The 20,711-nt window shown below is 47.0% G+C and overlaps 1 protein-coding gene and 1 non-coding gene across 2 annotated transcripts in view; both read left to right on the top strand.

Moving 5' to 3' along the window:
• The window catches only part of LOC119437733 (collagen alpha-1(XVIII) chain), a 288,239-nt gene that overhangs the window by 38,651 nt on the left and 228,877 nt on the right, over positions 1 to 20,711 (top strand). The window lies entirely within an intron of this gene.
• On the top strand, positions 15,628 to 15,700 carry Trnar-ucg (transfer RNA arginine (anticodon UCG)). The gene has a single exon. It is a non-coding gene; the product is annotated as a tRNA-Arg (tRNA).

Below are 20,711 nucleotides of genomic sequence, written 5' to 3'. Positions count from 1 at the left end.
GTCTCTGGTTACGGAGACCAACACACATAAACTTTAGCGTGCGCACCGGAGGCATGCTATTCAGCCCGTATTTTTATTTTATTTGCCGGGGGGGGGGGGGGAGCGCCTTATATTTAACTAAGCGAGTTCACCAACCATGAGAGATGTCTGTCTCCTCGTGTGCGTTCGTGCATGCGTGAAAGTGGGCAGTGCTTGGCCCAAGTGCAGATTTGTATGCAGTCCTTCAGTCACCGGCGTCTGTTGGTAGATCGAGGGCGCAGGAGATTATATTTAGTGTCAGATGACATATAAACAGGTCCTGTAAAAAAATGGTCCTTGGTTTAAGAGTATTAGAGTGCAGCGGGTGGATCCAAATCTGCAACGTTTTGCCATTTGCCCTGCTTGAAGGTTTCGTGCGTGGAAGAAAATTCCATCAGAGAGAGAGAGAAAATGATTTAATGAAAGGCAGGGAGGTTAACCAGGACTGAGCCCGGTTGGCTACCCTACACTGGGGGAAGGGAAAAGGGGGAGAGAGAGATTAAAGGAAATTCCATCAGGTTTTCAGTATAGCCAGCCGGGCCAGTGGCTATAGCCACAAAGGTGACATGAATACACGACGTCCTCCATGCAGAGGGAAAACCTAGCAGATTCCGGTTCTTCCCAATTTTAACGGGCCATACAAAGAGTAGCCTCGAGTTCCATGCACAAGACATTTCCGTGAACTACATTCAGAAGGGCGAGGAATCATCCACTAAATAGGAAGTGGCGCAGTTCGGGGACGAAGCTCGACCATCTTGAGCAACCACGCTGGGGCTGAGCTGTGCCGAGCTGCTAGAGGAGAAAAACCTTGACGAGTGAAGGGCCCTTGGTGTACGTCCCAGGTGGTTTTCGACAGGAAGGTCATGGAATGACAGGCTTTTAACGTACACCGACATGTCACAACGTGAAAACTGTTCCGCATTCCTGTACGAACTGATTGACGTGCGATTGCCTGAGCGAGAAGGAAGCACATGTTGTGTAGATTCCAAAAAAAATAAATAAACGTTCGACGTTTGGTTAACAAGTGGCCGTCGTCGAGAGACCAACCTAACGACGCCTATCCCTGAACGCTCAACGACTGCGGTCGGGGTCTCGCGGAGTCCACTCCTGTGGAGGGTCCTGTGAGCCGTCGGAGACGCCAAGTTCCCATGACACTCCGGCTGGCGCGAGCTGTTTTCTTTGTGGCTGCTGAGCATAGGGTCGCGGGATCGAATCCCGGCCACGGCGGCCGCGTTTCGCTGGGTGCGAAATGCGAAAACACCCGTGTTTTTAGGAGCATGTTTAAGAACCTCAGGTGGTCGAAATTATTCCGGAGTCCCCCACCATCACCTGCCTCATAATCAGATCGTGGTTTTTGGCACGTAAAACCCCATATATTTTTTTTCTTTGTTGCAGTACATTTTGCCTTCATTCGCATGACTGAAAGGGCTTGTTGAAGGCTTAGTTTGTTTCAAATTCACCCCTGTTACAAAGTGTCTTTTACATTCAGAACAGTGCAGTATTTGTGCGGCCACCACTGCATCACAACTAAATGTCTCTAGAGCTCCTATTATAATTGGCGCTTAGTGGCAGATCATTTGAACGTAAGTGGCTTTGGAAACCGTTATTCGTGATGAAGTCATCTTGAATGCATAACTCAAGCGCCGCCTAAAGGAAACACATTTTTCTTTCTTGCGATGAGTCAGCCGAGAAGACATTCAGGGGGCGGTGCTTCCAGTCAGACAGGAAGCGTAACAAGCCGCGTGCCGGCGCGCAGACGTCACCGCAGATGTCGCGTCTAAGTCTCCACGCGCATTAAGCCGATTTCGTCTCTGTTTAATTAAGCACGCGTGCGGGCGGACGTGGAACCACCGTCGCATCGCTCCGCGCCTCACCACTATACTGAACGCAGCAGTGCCCCAGTTAAGACACTGGTTTCCTTATACAGACACTTAGACGAACGCGGCACGTGTTACGTTTGCGTTCATTCAAGTGGTCGGCCCGACGTTATATACACACTTGCGGTTCCAAGTAGTGCTCCGTTTAGTCACGCAACTGTTATTCTCGGTTGGAGGCGGCACAAAGCTTTGCGGCGTCCCTCTGCCCCAACGTGGCTCCCCTTTCCTCCTGTGTTAGAGCCGCCAGGCTCGCTCCCGTAGTGGCGATGGAGCGGCGTGCGTGCGTGCCCGAGCAGCAGGCAGTGGCAGCCCTCGCCGGCTCATCGCCAGAACGCGGGCCTTGAACTCTGACCGGCGCCGAAGGAGACGCTTCTCGAAGGGCCGGCGACCCGTCTTCGTCGTTGTCGCGGGTTCAAAGCACCCGTCGTCCTGCGAAGATGCGCGCCCCGCTGACGAGCCATCGCGCCGAGAACGGATCGTCGTCGTCAGGCGCGCTCGGCGGAATAATCCGAGCAATGGGAGGGAGAAGACGGCGAGGAGGTTTTGCGTGTTATATACTCCGTTACGCGGCCTTTGGTATACTCGCAGCTTCTCCAGCGCTGAAAGAGCGAGAGATTCATGAAGGGGTCAGCTCCGGCAATTGGCACCGGGCTAATGTAGCAGCGCGGAGCGGCAGGGGGTTTATGCTGTACCCTTTTCGGAGTAAAATGCACCCTCCTACACTAGAAAAATTAAAAGCGTCTGGGACTCGTCTGCTAAGAGAGCCGTTGCTCGTTATGATTTTAAGGGCTCCGAAGTCCTTTCTCTTTAGGGACTTGCCAAAACACGATATGAACCGATCGGGCTGCGAGACATAGTTATGGGGTTTTACGTACCAAAACCAGTTCTGATTATGAGGCACGCCGTAGTGGGGGACTACGGAAATTTTGACCACCTGGGGTTCTTTAACGTGCACCTAAATCTAAGTACACGGGTGTTTTCGCATTTCGCCCCCATCGAAATGCGGCCGCTGTGGCCGGGATTCGATCCCGCGACCTCGTGCTCAGCAGCCCAACACCATAGCCACTGAGCAACCACGGCGGGTGGCTGCGAGACAATGGAGCCTGGTATACGGCTTGAGTGACTGCTTACGTGAAGAGCGTTGTCCCACTACACCTTTCCCTGATACCTCTGATTACGCGGCTTGCTGCCGAAAAGCTTGGTTGATGCGCGTTCACCGCCCTCGAGAAAAAGAAATCAAAATCAACTTACGAGCGTTGCTGCGTTTCAAGGATGATTATAAATCTGAATGAGAATAACAGCGGTGCCGAAGCAAATCATGTTTCATATTACCCGTGGCTGTAGGGCAGGGCTGAATGCTCGATTTGTTCCTGGCAAACCGCGTTTTGTGCCTGAGCAGGACACGTATCACAATGAGTGGAGACCTGTCAGCCAGGCATTTCGAAAGAAATCACTGCAAGAAAGCACTGACAGCTTAGCGTACGTAGCACGTATACGTACACGGATTAAACGAGACATGAAAAGAATCTACAGGCCATGACCTCAGCCGCCTCATAATTTCAATTTCCGATTCGTCTACCATTCTGTATGCTAGAAGTGAATAAAAATAGAAGTTCACTGCTTACACGCGTGCGGTACCTATGTACAGTGCTGCCTGGTTTGAGCAACACAGAGTGAACTTTCCTTTTGCCGTAGAAAGTCCACTTGCTATCCTGTTTCCCTTGACTCATTATCATCTCATATACTTAGTACCGGTCCCCCAACTCATACTTGGTACCTTCGGTACCATCTCATACTTAACCTCCTGCAGCTTATCTCACACTTGGTGATAATGAGACAGGGATCAGTGCGCGCACTTATAGGTGCACGAACTATACAAGAATGCTCGCGTATTACCAAGAAGGGAGCATCGCATAGTTAGTTACCCGTGCTCGACAGACAGGGTGTTCAGAGAGGACGGCTATCGGAGGGCTCTTTTTTTTTTTTTTTTGCTTCTTCGTATCGGGGCGGCCGAGAAGAGGCGCTCGTCCGGAACGAGTTTCGCCTGCATCGGCCCACGCTCCCGTCGTCGGCCTGTCAGATGGGCCCGCGCTCGCCTCGCGTAGGCGGCCGGCAACACGTGGAACGCCCGGACATGTGCCGTGCCCAAAATGCGTGCCGCCGCGCCTGCAACGGAAGCGCCCCACTCCGGGCAGAAAGCCGCAAGGACAGAGTTTTGTGCATAGCTGGTTTCATACAGCTGCTATTGCATCAGTGTTCATGGCACAGTAGCGCAGTAGGCGAGCGAGAAAAAGGTGCGATATATGTATATATATATATATATATATATATATAGCTCTGATGAGAGAAAAGCGTGAAGTTCGGGCCTACCAACTATGTCTATGACTTACTACTCCACAAAGGAGTAGTGGGAAGGGGCAGAGACAAGGAAAGAGGGAGTGCGAAGAAAATGATGATGCTAATTATAGAGTACCGCAAGCTATGATTGTATAGGTTTGACTGCAATGCATGTCTAGCGCAATAACGGACCACAAGAAGGCGCACAAGTACTTCACCGCACACGAGGGCTTGGCAAGCGGCATTTGAGTCTGGAGTGCCCCCCCCCCCCCCAAAAAAAAATAAATAAATAAATAAATAAAAAAAGCAAACAAAAAAAAGGTCCTTGTTGCACGCCCTCAACTCTTAACGTCACTCCTGACTCAATTCACAACGACGCTGTGAAGTTGGACAAAACAAGGACGCTTTATAGGCGAGAAGTTCACGTGCCTGTTTTGCCGGAGAAAAGACTCGGTTTTCCTGCGAAGATACGCGAGTGTTGAACTACGTTTGCCGCGTAGATGTTCTCTGCGTTGGATATAGTGCACAAATGTCTTCATGTACGTGAATGAATTTCTTGACATACTGAGGAGTGGTAGCTCATACTGATGTATATATATAGCGACGTCCCGTGTGAGCTAGAAGTCTTTCACCTTTTTTTTTTTTTTGAGCCCCTTGAAATTGACCCATGACGTTCCTGAGAACGGCCCAATCCGGTTCCCGTGTGTGTTGGAAGTTTGGCCGAACCCTGTCATGCGAAGCAACTCACGCCTTTTCACCAGCACTTGTAGCCACTGAATGTCAGGCTAGTAACATCTGAAGCAACACCACCACTACCACATTGCATTAACTGAAACAAGACAAAAATTACAGAAATGTCTTACATAAGCTTTCGCTTCACTTAAATATGCGCACCATGCGCACGGCCATGCAGTGAATGCACTGAATACGGGACACCTTAAACTGATAGTATACGAGCAGCAAATGATGAAACGAAACATGTTAGATCCAGACGCCGACTAAAGGGATAAAACCACTGCAAAAAAGAAAGCACCCCGACCCGGTTAACGACCAAAATGCCACCCAATAAACGATTTACTTATTATCCCGCAGTACGATTTGATGGTTCAACAGCCGTGGTGAAGAGTGACACGAAGGTGGGAGCAATTTACCAGCTTAAGGGCTTGTTAAGAAACGCATGATAGAGATAGTTTCATATATACGGCTGCTAATGAAAACCAAAGGTGACTTAAGTGTTGGCACTTGTCATGTATCGTCGATTTCAAGAGGTAATTTTAGAATTAATTAATATAGTGCGGAAAGTGAACCTCTCAGACAGGAAGGCTGCAGTTGGGGAAAATATCCTGAAATAGTTTAAAGAAAAGGGAATAAAAACGGTGGGCTTCTGAGGATTAGAATTAGGTAATGGGATTATAAAGCTTGCAGACTTAGGACCTGAGTATACCATTTCTGAAGATCGCTGGGAGAGGCCTTCGTCCTGCAGTGGACACAAATAAGCAGACGCTGATGAAGTAAGAATAACTAAATAGCAGCCACATGGTGCCAGCATTGGCCTAAATCGTGTAGAAAACGTAACATTCTCTCGCAAGCCACTCGCGCAGGCTGATTTCCAGCCTGCGGGAGAATCGACTCCCATGCCGTACGATATGCCTGCGATGCGAAACGTGTACTCAAGCTATATAAAACGGGCAAACAAAATGCACGTGCTCTAACGTCCCAGTCGAACCTCACGCTTCGCTCGTGTTAAAGGCACAAACGAAGCGTAGGCGGCGAAGCAACGGATGCATCTGTCCGTGAGACGCTCCCAATTTTTTTTTATTTATCATCAGTAAAGCTTTTCCTGCCGGCCTCCTACTGGCTCGTTCGGAACATGGTGGCACAAGTTGCCACTGCTCGATATTGTGACGCCATAGTGTACCGGAAGGCGCTGACTCGCACTGCGGGCGTTATAGTCGCTGGCCGGACGCTGCAGCAGCGGCCAGACTTGAAAACAAACAACCAAGACCTCGAAATAACCGCACCTTCCACCGCTCCCAGCTTCGTCGTGTGAGCGAGACGTAGTCTGCAGAAGGGAAGGCGGCGGACGTGATGGCGGGCGGTGAAGGGGGAGAGAGCCGCTCTGCAGTTCGTATACGCAGTGTTGCGCGGCCGCTGCCTCGTCGATCATTCCGCAAACGCATGTGGTCGCCAAGCGCTCCCCCGCTGGTTGCGTGTTTAGTCGCACTCAAACGGAAGGCAGAGTTTACGCCGAACCTATTGGGAGAGGGGCTTGGGAGAAATGGAGCGATAATTCTGAATGAAGTCCAGTCTGTTGCGACGCAAAGAAAACAAAAGTCGCAGAGAAGTAAATTAAAAGTGCCAGGCAGATAGACCGAATTGGGCGACCGAGAAAATTGTTATAAATACGACTGCAAGATAGGCGCGCCTTTCGGCGAGTTGCAGGCACTGAGCGTATACACATACTCACGATTTCCGAACATGCAGGATGCCGCTATAAACGACGCCACGTCAAGCATCATTCCGAAGCAGAGCACACCGCGTGTCTAATATCCCTGGTCTTTGTCAACTGTCTGATTTGAGAGGGTCAGACCGGTAAAGCCTATATATATATATATATATATATATATATATATATATATATATGTTTATAAATGCATCGGTGAGAGAAACACATATAGTCATCATAAACGCATAAATGTATTGGGTGATCGCAATTACTCGGTCCTTGCGCTGGCCAACTCTTACATGCATGTTGCTTTTAGCTTCACCTTTACTTCATCACATGATGCGGCGTCCATGATACGCCAAAAATCATTATTGAGGACCGACCAATGAATGGTCTCGGGGAATAGAATTATGATCCGTTTCTTAGCCAAATTATTTGTCTTTCTTTGCTATAGACTCAACGTTGCCATTTTTTTATCTGTCCATCACTGATTCACAGTCCTCATTGCATTAGCACAAAAAATAACTTTTGCGTATTTGGTGTAGTTTGATGAACACAATAAAAACGCTCGCTGCACAGAGCCTTCCCGTCTATGTAAAGTTACTAGAAGACAACGTACGTACGCGGCGAGTATACGTATTGATGTTCTTTTTTTTTTTCACCATTAACTGTTTTTGTCTTGACTGGGTCACGGCACTCACACTTGACTCACTTGGCCACAGCAAAGCGCTGCACGCAATTAATATTATTTCTTACGTGTTCAAAGAATATTTGCTTACCCCAGCTGTGATATGACAGAGGCGCCTGGCGACGACTCAGCTGCACCTTCCAAAGGCCTTCATATATAGCTGCATTCTGGCAGAGCGACCGAGCGAAAAAAAAAAAAAAAAAACGTAGGCGCACTATGAGCTGACACATGGTCTTCTCGCAAAGTCTGTGAATGTTCTGGTGAAACGTCACCCTCACCATTGCACGAATGGTGCACAGTAACGATGAAAGCATTGCATGATGAAAGCATTGAAACCATGCACGATAAAAGCATTGCAGTATTCATAGGTGCCCTCCATATTCGTTTAACATTTCACAAGCTTTCCAATAATCGCTCGTTAAGCTAGTTTCTCCCCTTGTCGCACCATGAACTACGTGAGTGTCCTTTCCGAATCGTGAAGAGGCTACTTGCTCTGGCCTCTGTTTCCTAGATATGCGAAAAAATATCCGTCCTTTGCTCCTTCTGTAGCGAAAGTGGACAGTTGGGCGATTTGGTTGACCCTTGTCAGTCAGCGCTTGTTCTGTGCACTATCCTTTCCGTGTTTTCGTTGTGTTTTCGTTGTTTTCAACGTGTTCGTCCTTCTAATAGTCGATCGCTGAAACTCTAACTGGCATGAAAAGCTGTAATGACTCAAGTGTAATCTGCGTGCAGGTATAGTGGGTACTGTCAGGTGACTTTTTGATGTTTTGTAGGACAGACCAGCGTCCTTTCTTAATTAGAACTGTGATCAAAGGGTAAATAGATACACATGATCTTTGAGCAAGTCTTTTAAAAAAAATATGCAGAATAGCAGTGCTGAACATATCGTATAGAGTTCCACCATATGTGTGGAAGGCACGGTTAAGCGCATGTCAACATACTATCCGTTGGAAGGAGCTTCAAATTAACACTAAAATTAGCATAGTCTAAGCTAAGTCAAATCATAATACCGCAGCCTTACTCTGCCTAATCAAACCGGTTGAAGGCTGAAGTGTCTTGACATCTTAATTTATACATGGCAATAGTTTGCCCTTGGGTTAAATTTAAAGACACGGATTAAAGGCAAGCTTCTTGTCGAAAATAACCTGGATGCTCGCAGCTTCGTCGTAGTGAAAAGAAAATCTTCCTGCACGTGCTCAGTGCTGCCAACTTAGTACACTGTCTCGAACAACGCGGTTCTCCATAACTTTTCTTTATTAGCCCCCCCCCCCCCCCCTTTTTTTTTTCTTGCAGCGCCGAACCAGTGCAGTGCCACTTCTTTTCAAAAGGAGCGCTAAAAAAACTCCATGCACTTCGTATAGTGAGGACGGCTATACGAGAGCTCTTCGCATAAGGCGAAAATCGCCGTGGGGAATTGTTCCACGGAATCTCCATTTCTACTATCGCATCGTTCAACATCCCCGAAAGGTCGAGGGCCCGAGAACTGTTCGTGGAAAGAAGGTCCACTACTCACGTAGGCGAGTTTTCTTTCTCCGTTTTTTCCCTTTTTTTTTCTGGGCACTGTGCTTGGAAGAGTACCACGCCTAGGGTCGCTCCTCAAGCGTGGTGTTAACAATGTGCGCCGTTAAATGCCATCATTTTGAGAGTGAGAAGCTCACGTGAGGCGGCAGAAAAAAAGATCCTTTTTTTTTTCTTTTTTGAGTTCCACATATTACGCAAGACGCCACACATCCGAAAGAAGGACTTCCTACACAGAAAGTTTGATCCCGTAAATATGTACATGGTTCTCTTTTTCGGTCGCGTAATCTTAGGAAAGAAGAAATTCTCGGTACACTTCTCCTCCCCTCCCCCCTCTCCCCCCCTGCTACTTGCCATGCTTGGCCTGTTCCGCTTCCTTTGCGCGGTCATATTTTGAGGGCAACTGTTTTCGTCGGCGCTAGCCATGAATGGTGGGCTCGAGTTCCCCAGCGGAAGCCGGCTTCGAGTCTTTCTCGAAAACACGTCGATACCCGAGTGCGTGCGCGCTCTCTCGCCGACTGCGGCTAGGCGGAACTCGCTCGCCACCGCACGAAACATGTGCGGCCGTCATCTCCAATGCCCCTTGAGTTTACCGGCGCGTTGCCTCGCGCGACAAATTTGCGGAGAAAACACCAGCAAGGACACCGAGATTCCCGAAGCTGGCCGACGACTAATAGCCAGTCCTCTGCTCGGTTATCACGAATTTGGAAGAATTCCCGGAAAATATTCTTCCTCTAAGAAGTCGTTAGCGAACTGTCGGTTAAGCTGCGCGCAGCTCCTTGCAGCCGCAACCACCCGAGGACGCGGCATTCTTCTTCGCCGATGTATACAGTATGGCCCTTGTAATTGGGCGGGCAGTGCGAGGAAGGGGGGGGGGGGGGGTCAATGCAGCACGTGGTGAAGCTCAGGCTAAAAAAACTGTCAGTGTTCCCTTGCAGGCTTATACCTCGTGCACTCGCCTTGTGCAGGTATCTTGGAATGTTCCAGGAACTGGTTCCTGATTAAAAGCGCGCATGGGGGTGAGGTGTAGTCAGGGTAGCGCTTTTCTCTAAGCTTCAGAAGCAGTGAAATTTGTAGCGGAGCTCAGCCCGAAAGATAAATGTGAGCGTGCCCTTGCAAAGCTAGACATAACTTGGGCGCGATACGCTCGCAGGAACTGGTACGAGAGCGTATCTTGGGACTGTTCCAGGAACGGGTGTTGCGATTTGGCGCAAAGTCGTCCGAGTACTGGGGAGCATAAACGCTGCTTGGCCCTTTCGCGCCCGCACGACTGAGGTCACCGAGGCGGCCGTCGTGCGCTCTTTTATAAACAGAGGCGTTTTTACCGCTGGCATACCAAACACTTGAACAGCAGTTTCGCGGTGAAGTGCATACTACGTAACGAAAGTGAAGGCATTCGGGAACGTTGTGCACAGGCTCATCAAACAAACTCGCTCATAAACTGGTGGTTACAAGGGGCTGCGCTTCTGACGCTGGCCCAGAATGTAGCTCTGATAAACGCGAATATTTTTTTCAATGGCGGCAAATGCCGCGTGCTATAAAAGTAACTATTCGTACACGGGACAGTATCACTTGTGTTCACGTGCTCTTACGTCCTTTAGTTTCAGCTTGAAACGTTTGGGGAGTCTGAATCTGTCAGAAACTAGAAACATTTTCTAGAAAATAGAAGAACCACTGCATTAAAGAACAAAAGAAGAAAATCTGTTAACTGTTCCCTTTGTGAGAATGTTAAGCTGTCAAAGGAACAATTGCGAGCAGCAAAGTACTCAAACCCGTCTTGTGTCAGCGGACGTGGCGTTAAGCTGCTGAACACAAGGTTGTAGTTTTGATCCTCGATCGGACGCATTCCGATGAGGACTGCAGGCCAGAAACGGTCTTGTACGTTAAACAACCCCAGGTGGTCAAGACTATTCCGTAGCATTCCACTTCAGCGTCTTTCAGAGACCCTGGGTTGCTTTAATTGGAACGTGAAAATTAATCGATCGACTGCCGGCAGGGTTGACTCAGTTCCGGAATGAGGCAAAATGGTGACCATGCAGATAGACTTAGGTACACGTTTAAATGACATGGCGTGGCAAAAATGATTCCACCCTCAACCACGGCGCCTCTCATATAGGCAAGGTGTAGTTTTAAGGAGTTTTAACTTATAAAATACGGCTCATGGTGATGTGGCGGAAAGGTTAGACTCCGGTGGACAATACGGGTACCCAGGTGCTAGGAAACGCCAACCTAACCCTTTGTTATCCTTAGGTTTCAACATTCTTGGTCGACGTCATTGGCAAGCGTTTCATTCCTCGCGTGGGCTACATCTGTGCATTCTGGTCCGCCAAAGTGTCAAAAAAAGTTGTCGCAGTTTCACCTGAAAGGCGAAGCATCAATTGCGATAGCAAATTTGTAGAGAGCTATACGGAGTAATGATATTAGCTTTATCAGCTGTATAAACTTGGACATGCAGCAGCACCGGCAACATGTAGAACTGTTGTCGACGCCGTCGGCGTTTTGCCCGCGTTCGCTCAAAATGCGTGCGGCGTTGGTGACTGTTGCCGGAGCCTCTGATATAAATAGGCACTTGGTGCCGCAGCTAAACGTCGCCTCCATTCCCTCCCCCCCCCCTCCCCCACGGCCTCTCGCGCGTCGGAAGAAGGCGCGTTTGCTCTACATATATGGTGATTGTAAAGGAGGAAAGAGACGCCTACTTCTGCAGCCCTTAAGCGAGCACGTCGCAGAACGCGCGTTTGTTCTCCGCCGTGCGTTCACTCCCCGTGAAAGCGCGCGCCCCTCGCGCCATTTCACTCGCACATACAGCGTTCGGCGCGCGGCGACGATTTCATCTCCATTGACGTCATACGGAACCTCACCGCGACGGCGACGGCGACGCCGACGGCAGAAATCTGCTTTTGAGTGTCCATATAATTGCTATCGCAATAAACTGCTTGCTGTTTTTGATGACTAGTCGGGTGGCGAATGCGACGTTCATTATGTGCTGTCAAGGTGAGCCTTGCTGCAGAAACCGTCATACGTAGATCGCGACTGGGCACGGTCTACGCGAAGTGCTTCGGGTAGAAAACTGGAACAGTTGTCCATTTTTTCTCTTGTACGGAGCCCGATTGTGATGTAGAACACCTTCTCCTACACTGCGGCAAATATTGGGCATGCCGCCAAAAGCTGTCAAGGTAATTGCAGATCCTAAGAGAAGACCGCTGTATCTCTCCTTGGCGGGTGCGTGGCCAACAGGAAGATCACAAATGCAGGCAGTGCGTGTGTCCGCAAAATTTCTTCAACAAAAAAAATGCAAAAAAAAGTTTGAGATTTATAAGATAGTTATATTTTAACGCCTGTTCATCATGTGCGTCCATGGCTGCTCCACTACACAGAGCCCATGCTTCCAAAGCTTTGTTGGGACAATAGCTTGTGGGCATCTTTGCATTTTTTAAACTTTGGTTTTTCTCTGAGCGGCGGAAATTAACTTGTGTCACGACTCCTTTTGTGATAATGAGCGTTGGTGAACTGTTCGATATGAACTCTTGCTTAACTCTTTTTTTATGTCACTTTCGCTTTAATCCCCGCCGCCTCTAAAGGGCACCAACTTTTCTTTACATGTATTTATAATAATAAAAAATAACACACACACGCGCGTGCGCGCGCGTACAGTGGATAATAAGAGTCACTGGGCATTTTTAAAGCTCCATGAAAATCTAAAAGCAGCGGTTCCGTTCATGCTGGAATAGAAACATGAGAAAGAGGCTCTTTAATAAAAACTGAAACCGTTTGCCTGGCGGCAAACATGACGTGCTACTTGAGGTGAATGGGATGATAATGAAATGATACACTAAGGACATATTATTAATTTTATTGTATTATTATTATTATTATTATTATTATTATTATTATTATTATTATTTGTTTTGAAGACATACACAAACTTCAGAGAAAAGGGAAGTAGAGAAGAAGGCTGGTAACTGCCACAGGATATATGCGACACTTAACACACACATAACACAACGTACCTACAATTTTAATGTATCTTGTTGAGGCCATTGTCTCAGAAACGTTAAGAGCGCTTTCGTAGCATGAGGCGCTCAGGCGGCACTAGCTATTCCACGGTCCCGTACATATTTAAGCTCAAGTAGTGAACTCTGAGGTTCACTTAGTGCGGTGATTAGGACGGTCCTTTGGTTGCAAAAAGATTGCAATTCCAGATTAAGTTTTCAGTGCCCTCTCGCACATTGTACACTGGGCATAGTGGCGATCATACCTGCTCAATTGCCTAATTTTTCGCAAGAAGTATTTCGGTCCCTATACATAAATGCCTCTTCTCTAAAAATAGAGACATCCGTGGCTTTCATTGTTATTGATCTGGTCTTTCGCTGTGGATATTAATAAAGCGGAATTCTTACAATATTTTATTAACGCTAACAGATGCACTATAGATAGAGGCCCCGCAAGGTGTTTTTTTAACGCTTATTTTGTCTTATTTCGCTGGATTTCGTTGAAAAGTGTAAAGTAAAAAGGCCTTAGCTCAAGTTGGCGGGCATCAAGAAGCTGAAACTAATATTTTCAAGTGCGCTCTCAAACTTTATTATTTAAAGGGTAGGTAAGCTAATCATGGCTAATTAGTTGATCAAGGACAAAACAAAATACTGGAAGCTTCTTCACGTAGCTGCTAACAAATAAAGTTAGTATTGTCTGCATAAAAAGCTTCAATTTTTTATATGTTACTGCACGTTGGTTGGGACAACCAGGTATACGTAGATCTAGTTACAGACACGCACGTATACGTATAACGTTCGCGTACACGCGCATTCCTTTAAGGAACGCCAAAGGGAAACAAGAAGTTGAGCAGTATTGTTAATTTGCATTTCTATTGAATGTCATGTGAAAGTACATTCACCCAAAAGGGGGATTAGGTATCCTAAAACCGCTGCAAGATTCAAATACAGGTGAAGATAGCGTCTTTAAATTTCCACGCCTGCTCCCCGCGGCGACAATGATTATGGTAGCGCCTTCTCGTAGCTGTAATTAACTTGCGCCAATAAAAACAATCAGTAGCCCCTTCCCTGTCGAGGAAATGGGGGTAAGCGAAGCTTGTCGTGTGTTTCTTCGGTGTTCCTCGGAACGAATTGCACTGACGAGAACCACGTTGTGCTCGAGCCACAACCCGTCACACACACTGCAGCTGACTGCGAAGTTGCGGTTGAAAAAACCGCGTTGAAAATAGGCCGTCGCACCGGAGAAGTTGGCGCAAGCATTGCCGAGGTGTGCACCACCGTTGTCAAGTTCCTGGAGGGCAAGACGACGCTGACGTTTGGCCTCAACATCACGCTCCTGCAGCTCGGCGTCCGCGGCTCTTCGCTGACGTTTCGCCTGGGCTTCGGAAGCCCTCACGCTAGAATCGGCACGGCGACGACGAGGCCTTTCCCGAGCCCGTTCATTCTGGATGGATTTCTATAAACTTGCTTCAAAATTAAATCTGTCCGCTACGTAAGACAATGAATGGCCAATACCCCCTTGAGAAAATGGCTCATCCCCCCCCCCCCCCCCCCCGTAAACGCGGCCTCCCCATTACGACGATAGAAGAGAAGCGAAATTCTACGCTGGAATGATGAGCGACAATGGAGCCATCTTTGGTAGAAGAGGACGACGACGAACGCGGGAGCAGTGGCACGAGCACGAGTATAGTGGTTCAGGAAGTGCAAATGATGCTGTTTTCTGCTGCCCAGAAGGGAGCACGGCTCAGCATCAGTGGGGACGGGGAGAGGGACGAAGAAGAGATAGGAAAGGTACAAAGGGGGAAGAGGTAGGTAGGGTGTGGAAATGGTCAGCGGCAGCAACTCGCCATGGCAAGGACCGCAAGGGGCAGGCAGGCGGGGGCCCGCTTACAAAGGAGGCAATTGAGTCCTGCCACAGCGGCAAACTCCAAGAAGGATTGCAAAGCTGTGACGGAACTATGGCGAGGGAAGAGGATGTCTTCCACTGAGGTGGCTGGAAGGCCGAGGCTGTGGTATGCCACTGTCATTGCGTGCCTTGGGATCGCGCGGGCTTCACGACTACTAGCGCAAACCGAGGGGCGCCAACGACCCAGCTGCGAAAGGAGATGACGACGCTCGAGCCAATGCTGATGATGATAATTTTGTGCGTGCACGGACGCACCGAAATCTGCGAGTTATAATAAGCTTCGCTTCAAAAAAAAAAAGATTACATTGCATTAGAAAAAAATTAGGTCCACCCTTTGCTGCGCAGTAAAAATTTAAATACGCGAAGACGCAGCACCAACCTCATATGTATACGACAGTGGTGTCCCCACTACAAATTTTTAAATACACATATGAAAACAAGAACGAAAGTGTCGTTTAATTAGCAAAGATAGTTAACTCTGACTGTGTTAGTCGACGCTCGTCTGTCAACTCGTTTAATTTTTTTTCTTAACAGTTTCGAAGCACTTGCTACAAGATCAGTTGGAGGTGAGAGCACGAGTGCCTGTTGTTTTTATCTTTCTATTTTTGAGCGTATTTTTTCTTAATCACGTATCAGAACATAGCTGTCTCGTACAGTTCAGCTGATTTTTCTTGCGTTTAAGCGGCTACAGTGTTCTCGCTTACGACAACAGCTGGAAGAACAAGAAAAAAAAAGCACAACAAAATTGGGGCGAAAATAAAACAAGTTAAACACGCCGAAAAATAACCTAAAGCATCAGCCTGATACATAAGACATGTGTCGGTTCTATAATGCTCATTCTAGGGACCGTCCGCGTGGCCTAATGGATAAGGCGTCTGACTTCGGATCAGAAGATTGCAGGTTCGAGTCCTGTCGCGGACGAATTTACTTTTTTTATTTTATTACCTTTTTTTAATGTTAGCGACATGTATATCGTTGCCTTGTTTACGGCCGCAGGCAACACCACACCAGCTCGGTTTCACGGATGTGACCACGACACGGACATTTTTTTCTTTTCTGCACAGACTAATACAAATAGCAGCGGGTCCAGGGACGCGTATGCTGTAAAATCCGCCCAGTTTCAGTAACTGCAACAACTGCAACGCGGCCGCACGCCTTCATGTACGGTCTGCGTACAGTACTCAAGTATTATTGCGCAACAAAACGACACGGACGTGAGAGAAGACCACACACCAAGCGCAAACTTTCAACTAAATTTATTATACTGCTTCACATACATAAACTGATTCAGTGGCACAATAAATTGAGTTGAAAGTTTGCGCTTGGTGAGTGTTCTTCTCTCACACACGTGTCTTTTTGTTGCGCAATAATACTTGAGTAATGGATTACTTACCAACGTGCCCGGAATGCTGCTCCCAATGTGTACAGTCTATTAGCCTGGGAGCACGCTCAACTATAAGTGCTTCGACCAGAAAAAAAATGCGACAGATATATAGCACATCATGTCCCCTGCGTGTTGGCAGAAAATAACATAAACGTACGTGAGAAAATATCCCAATCGGCGAGGAAGATGAAATCTGTCTCGTCGCATACTTGAAAGCTGAGCTTGTTGCACCTACCGTCGTTTGGTCTGATTTGGCGTCGCGCGCTCGCGTTTAAGCTGAGCTTATGCTAGAATTGTTAGTGACAAAAAATTCCAGCCAACCCTGATGTCATGCACATACAGGTTATCCCAACTATCTTTCACCAAAATTTAAAAATTTGCAAATGCCACTTAGTGGGACAGAACCAAGGTAGTGTTGTTTGCCGTCGCTTGGAGATACTCAGATTATTTTTTTGCATTCCGCCCAATTGCACATTCATTCTTAATTAATAAATAGTTAACTTCTCATATATTATGATTAGATGAAAAGTGGCAATGAGAAAATTGTAGAGCAACAGGAAAAATGGTAGGCGATCCTAATCTTAGACTTGGGTGTCTCTTAGTGGCACTCGCACCTCGGCGTTGGGGTTCTGTGCATTGGTGTGCGGTAAGTAATCAGTGATTTACACATAATTCAAATTATTCCAGACATATCAGCAACCCAACATGTAACTAAACTCATGCTCTGATATCATATCTATAATGAAACCCATGAATTTTGTACTGTACTACTTTTTCTGTTTTTTTTTTCTGAATTTCGTCCCCGGTCGTCTCAGGAGGTGAACCGCTAGTGCAACCCAAGAAACAAGAGTGTAACTCGATGCTCCTGTCACTAAAATCCTGCACGTTTTCCATCGTCCGTTATCTTCTATAGTGGACACGACGACACGTTGCGCTTCTCCCACTTACCCTATACACCAAGGTAATTAAAAATAGTAATAAAGGGACACAAGATTGCAAGTTGCAATGCAGCGACACGTTCCTTACTGTGACAATTAAGACACGTGTCGGGAGTGAAAAAAATAGAGCAGCTGTTGCGAAAGAATCGTATCTTCTGTTTGCACTTATCGTTTCGCCATACTCTACTTTAGTTTGTCCAGTTCCGTCTCTAGCGACTTCGATGAGGCGGAAAGCTTAGCAGATGTTTCTGCTACTAAACCCGGTGTGGCAAGCGAGAGGCGTTGCCATGGTATTTAACTGCGAAGAAGTCTTCGGCACCAGTTTTGGACAAACAGTAGGGATCACATCGAAAGGTTGCGAAACGGCGACAAATAGCCCCTGCTATGGGCCAGATATTTTGGTAGCCGAACTGCTGTTAGCAGCGCCTCGTTTCAACAAAAAACGAAACCCGCGTAGATTGCTTGTGCAGGCTGCGGCTTACCGTAGTTAAAGAAGGGCGAACAAGTCGGTCAGCACACTTAGTTGGGCGAGTTGGTTTGCCCTTGACGATCACGTAAATGCGCTAAGAAGACGAGGACGATCGCTGAAGACGAGACACACATCTCGTCTTGTCATCACCTATCGCTCTCGTCTTTTAAGCGCATTTACATCATCGTCAAGGGAAAACATCGGCCATAAACACAAGAACGGCACAGGTTGCATCCGTGGCGACATCTGACGCAGGCAGCGGAGAACTCTGCCAAGTAGCGCACTGGCTGGCCTTCATATGCACGCGCACCTTGTGTGCGCGTGCGCAGTTCGCGTGAACAAGATCCTGCAAAGGGTGCGGCGGGGCCCACTTCAAAAACTGTAAAAAATAAATGGAGACATTAATTACACTCCACGTGTCTAAGCAACACCAAAGCTGTGAGAAACGCCGTGTTTGTAGGGCTCATACTCTAGCTTTGATCCGACGCGGGTACTTCGTCGTCCACCGGTTTAGCATTTCGCCCCCAGAGAATGGGGCAGCCCTGGCTGGGAATCGAACTGACGACCACGTGACCAGCTGCACACTGCCACAACCGCTGACCTATTGTGGTAGGCCGAAAAAAAAGAAAGAAAATACCGTGAAATGGGACAGAGGGACAACCTTTGGTCCACAGGAATTAGTAGAGCAGAGCAAGAGCACGTGTCATGCAGATGTCGTGCATTTGACTCTCGCCGGTGACAAAGTTATGTTTTCGTTCACTTTAATTTCCCTTTTCATTTATCGGTAGTACAAAGTTTATTTCAAAAATGACCGTCGTCTGTAAATAATAAGGCCGTTCAGTAATGATTTGCCGTGGTAGCCCAGGCGTCATGGCGTCGCGCTGTAGAGCTCAAGTATAGCGTATTCGATACCAGCCACCGTGGCCACATTTCGATGGCACTGAAATGCCAAAACACTCGCGTACTTAGATTTAGCGGCACGTTAAAGGACTCCGGGTGGCCAAAATTAATCCGGAGTCGCCCTCTACGTCATGCGTCATAATCAGATCGGAGTTTTGGCTCGTGATATCTAAGAATGAAATTTTTTTTTCAGTAAAATAAAGGTAATTTAACCTATATGCTTTGATTGGCCTAATTTCTTACTTGATATACGAGTATATATATTCTGCATATGTGTCATAAATCGTAATTAGTTCAGTCTTGTTTCCATCTTTTAGTGACATGTTGTTTGAAGAAAACTTCGGAACCACTGAATGTCTAAATTTTTTGTTTGAGGGATCGAGCGTTATTTAGACCTCGAATGTATTTCTACTTAACAGTTTGTTAAGCAGTGAAATACACCCTTTCACTAACATGAAGGGCGCTTCGTGAATCTGTTTGCGACTTAAGCATGCTGGCCTTGTCTGAATGCAAACAGAGCAATGAAGCCGTGCAAACGCTGAAGCTTTGGTGGCGGAAAACAAAACCAACGCGTTGGCCGTGATTGAAGTTCCGTAGAGAGAGCAATATAGATAGTAAAGGCAGTGAAGTAAAAAGGAAGTACGGTCGGTTGGTTGCCCAACGTAGGGGAAGTGGTGAAAGAGACAGAAAGGAAAGAGTATAGCAAGGTAAGATAGCGATGCAGGAGGAGGAGGAGAGGAAAGAAAGGGTAAAGGCGGGGATGTTAACCACAAGTGCGTCTGGTTGGCTACCCCACACTGGTGGAAGGGAAACGGGAATAGAAAGATGAGATATAGAAAGGGGGGTTCGCGTACGCGCGCGAAAGGCCCCACCAAGTCAAATGCGTTCACTCAGTGGCCAGTTGCCTTCAACAAAGCGATGCAGCGTTACACATGTGCAATATGTCTCGTTATTCCGGGCGTATAGAGGGTGTTTTTTTTTTCATCGTTAGCATAATTTTTAAAAATCGTCCTTGGCATGTAGCACAATTCTGCTTATTAGGCTTAGACTACATTTTCACGAGGAATCTAAATAAAGAATGCACTAATTAACAAACTGTCTGTAACTAATTTCATAACCAATTACTTTAGGCCACGTATTGCAATTTACGAATTGTAGCGGGTGAGTCCACAAGTTATATTTACGTAAAATATAATTCTGAGGATGACACCAGTTTCGAGGTACACGTTTTCAGATTTTGTGATGAAATTCATTAGTGTTCCGCAAATTTTTGAGCTTCTAAGCATAAAAAGACGTTTTTTATTTAGTTTTTTTGTTATGTCGCGTGGCAAATAAAGCGAAAAATAAAGACGCTTTCTTTTTTCTTAAATTAGATGGAATGACCGTGCATTTTTAGCTCAAGCGTGACAGCGCTTACCTTGAAACTGGTGCTATAGTTTCAAAATTTGTTTCAGGTGAATTTACATTGTAAAATCGCTGGCTTCAATTTGTACATTGAAATCCGGTGCGGTAAGTATAAGTAGTTGAAACGATGATTACTGAATTTTTTAAAATTATTATACGAGGCATTTTGATTTCCAGTATAAGTAATGTCCGCCTCCTCGGGCAATCCAGTTCAATGAGCAGATTTGTGCTATATCCAGCTGGCGATTTTGGAAAATTCTGTTAACGTTAAAAAACACCTTGTATTTATCGCGTGAAAAAAATTATTTCGAACAGTCCTATAATCAGAACAAACTGCAGTCTTCGGGTGGTGTATCAATAGACTTCTCGCTGCTAATGATTTAATGGAAATGACAACTGGACATGCGTGACGCTTATGCACTCGCAGCTGGCCAAAGGTGGCCTGAAGTGTTCCGAGCTGGTCAGAGCGAAATTCAAGCTAGACTTCTTCAGTCGGCATAGGTAGTAGTGTTGAGTACTTAAGTTTGCGGCATGCCGCTATTCACTGGGCTGCTAGCGGCTATTTTCTTTCAGGTGGCTTCCAGATTATGAGTCTTGTAGAGTAATGATTGCGTTATCGTTAATTGTGTCGACGGAAGGATTTCGCGCAATAAAACTACCTATTATTGATGATTCTTACGCAATCTTCACCCGTCGTGTATGCGCTGCCGAGAGGATGGCTTGGACTCCACTAATGTGTACACTGGCGTCGCCCTACATAGACTGGTCCTAATGTTATCACATACATACGCTACGCTAAAGCTCCACGTTATTTCTTTACCCACGACAGAGCGGTCA

The sequence above is a fragment of the Dermacentor silvarum genome, chromosome 1 (assembly GCF_013339745.2).
Source record: "Dermacentor silvarum isolate Dsil-2018 chromosome 1, BIME_Dsil_1.4, whole genome shotgun sequence".
NCBI lineage: Eukaryota > Metazoa > Arthropoda > Arachnida > Ixodida > Ixodidae > Dermacentor > Dermacentor silvarum.
This window is presented reverse-complemented; position numbering and strand designations above follow the sequence as displayed.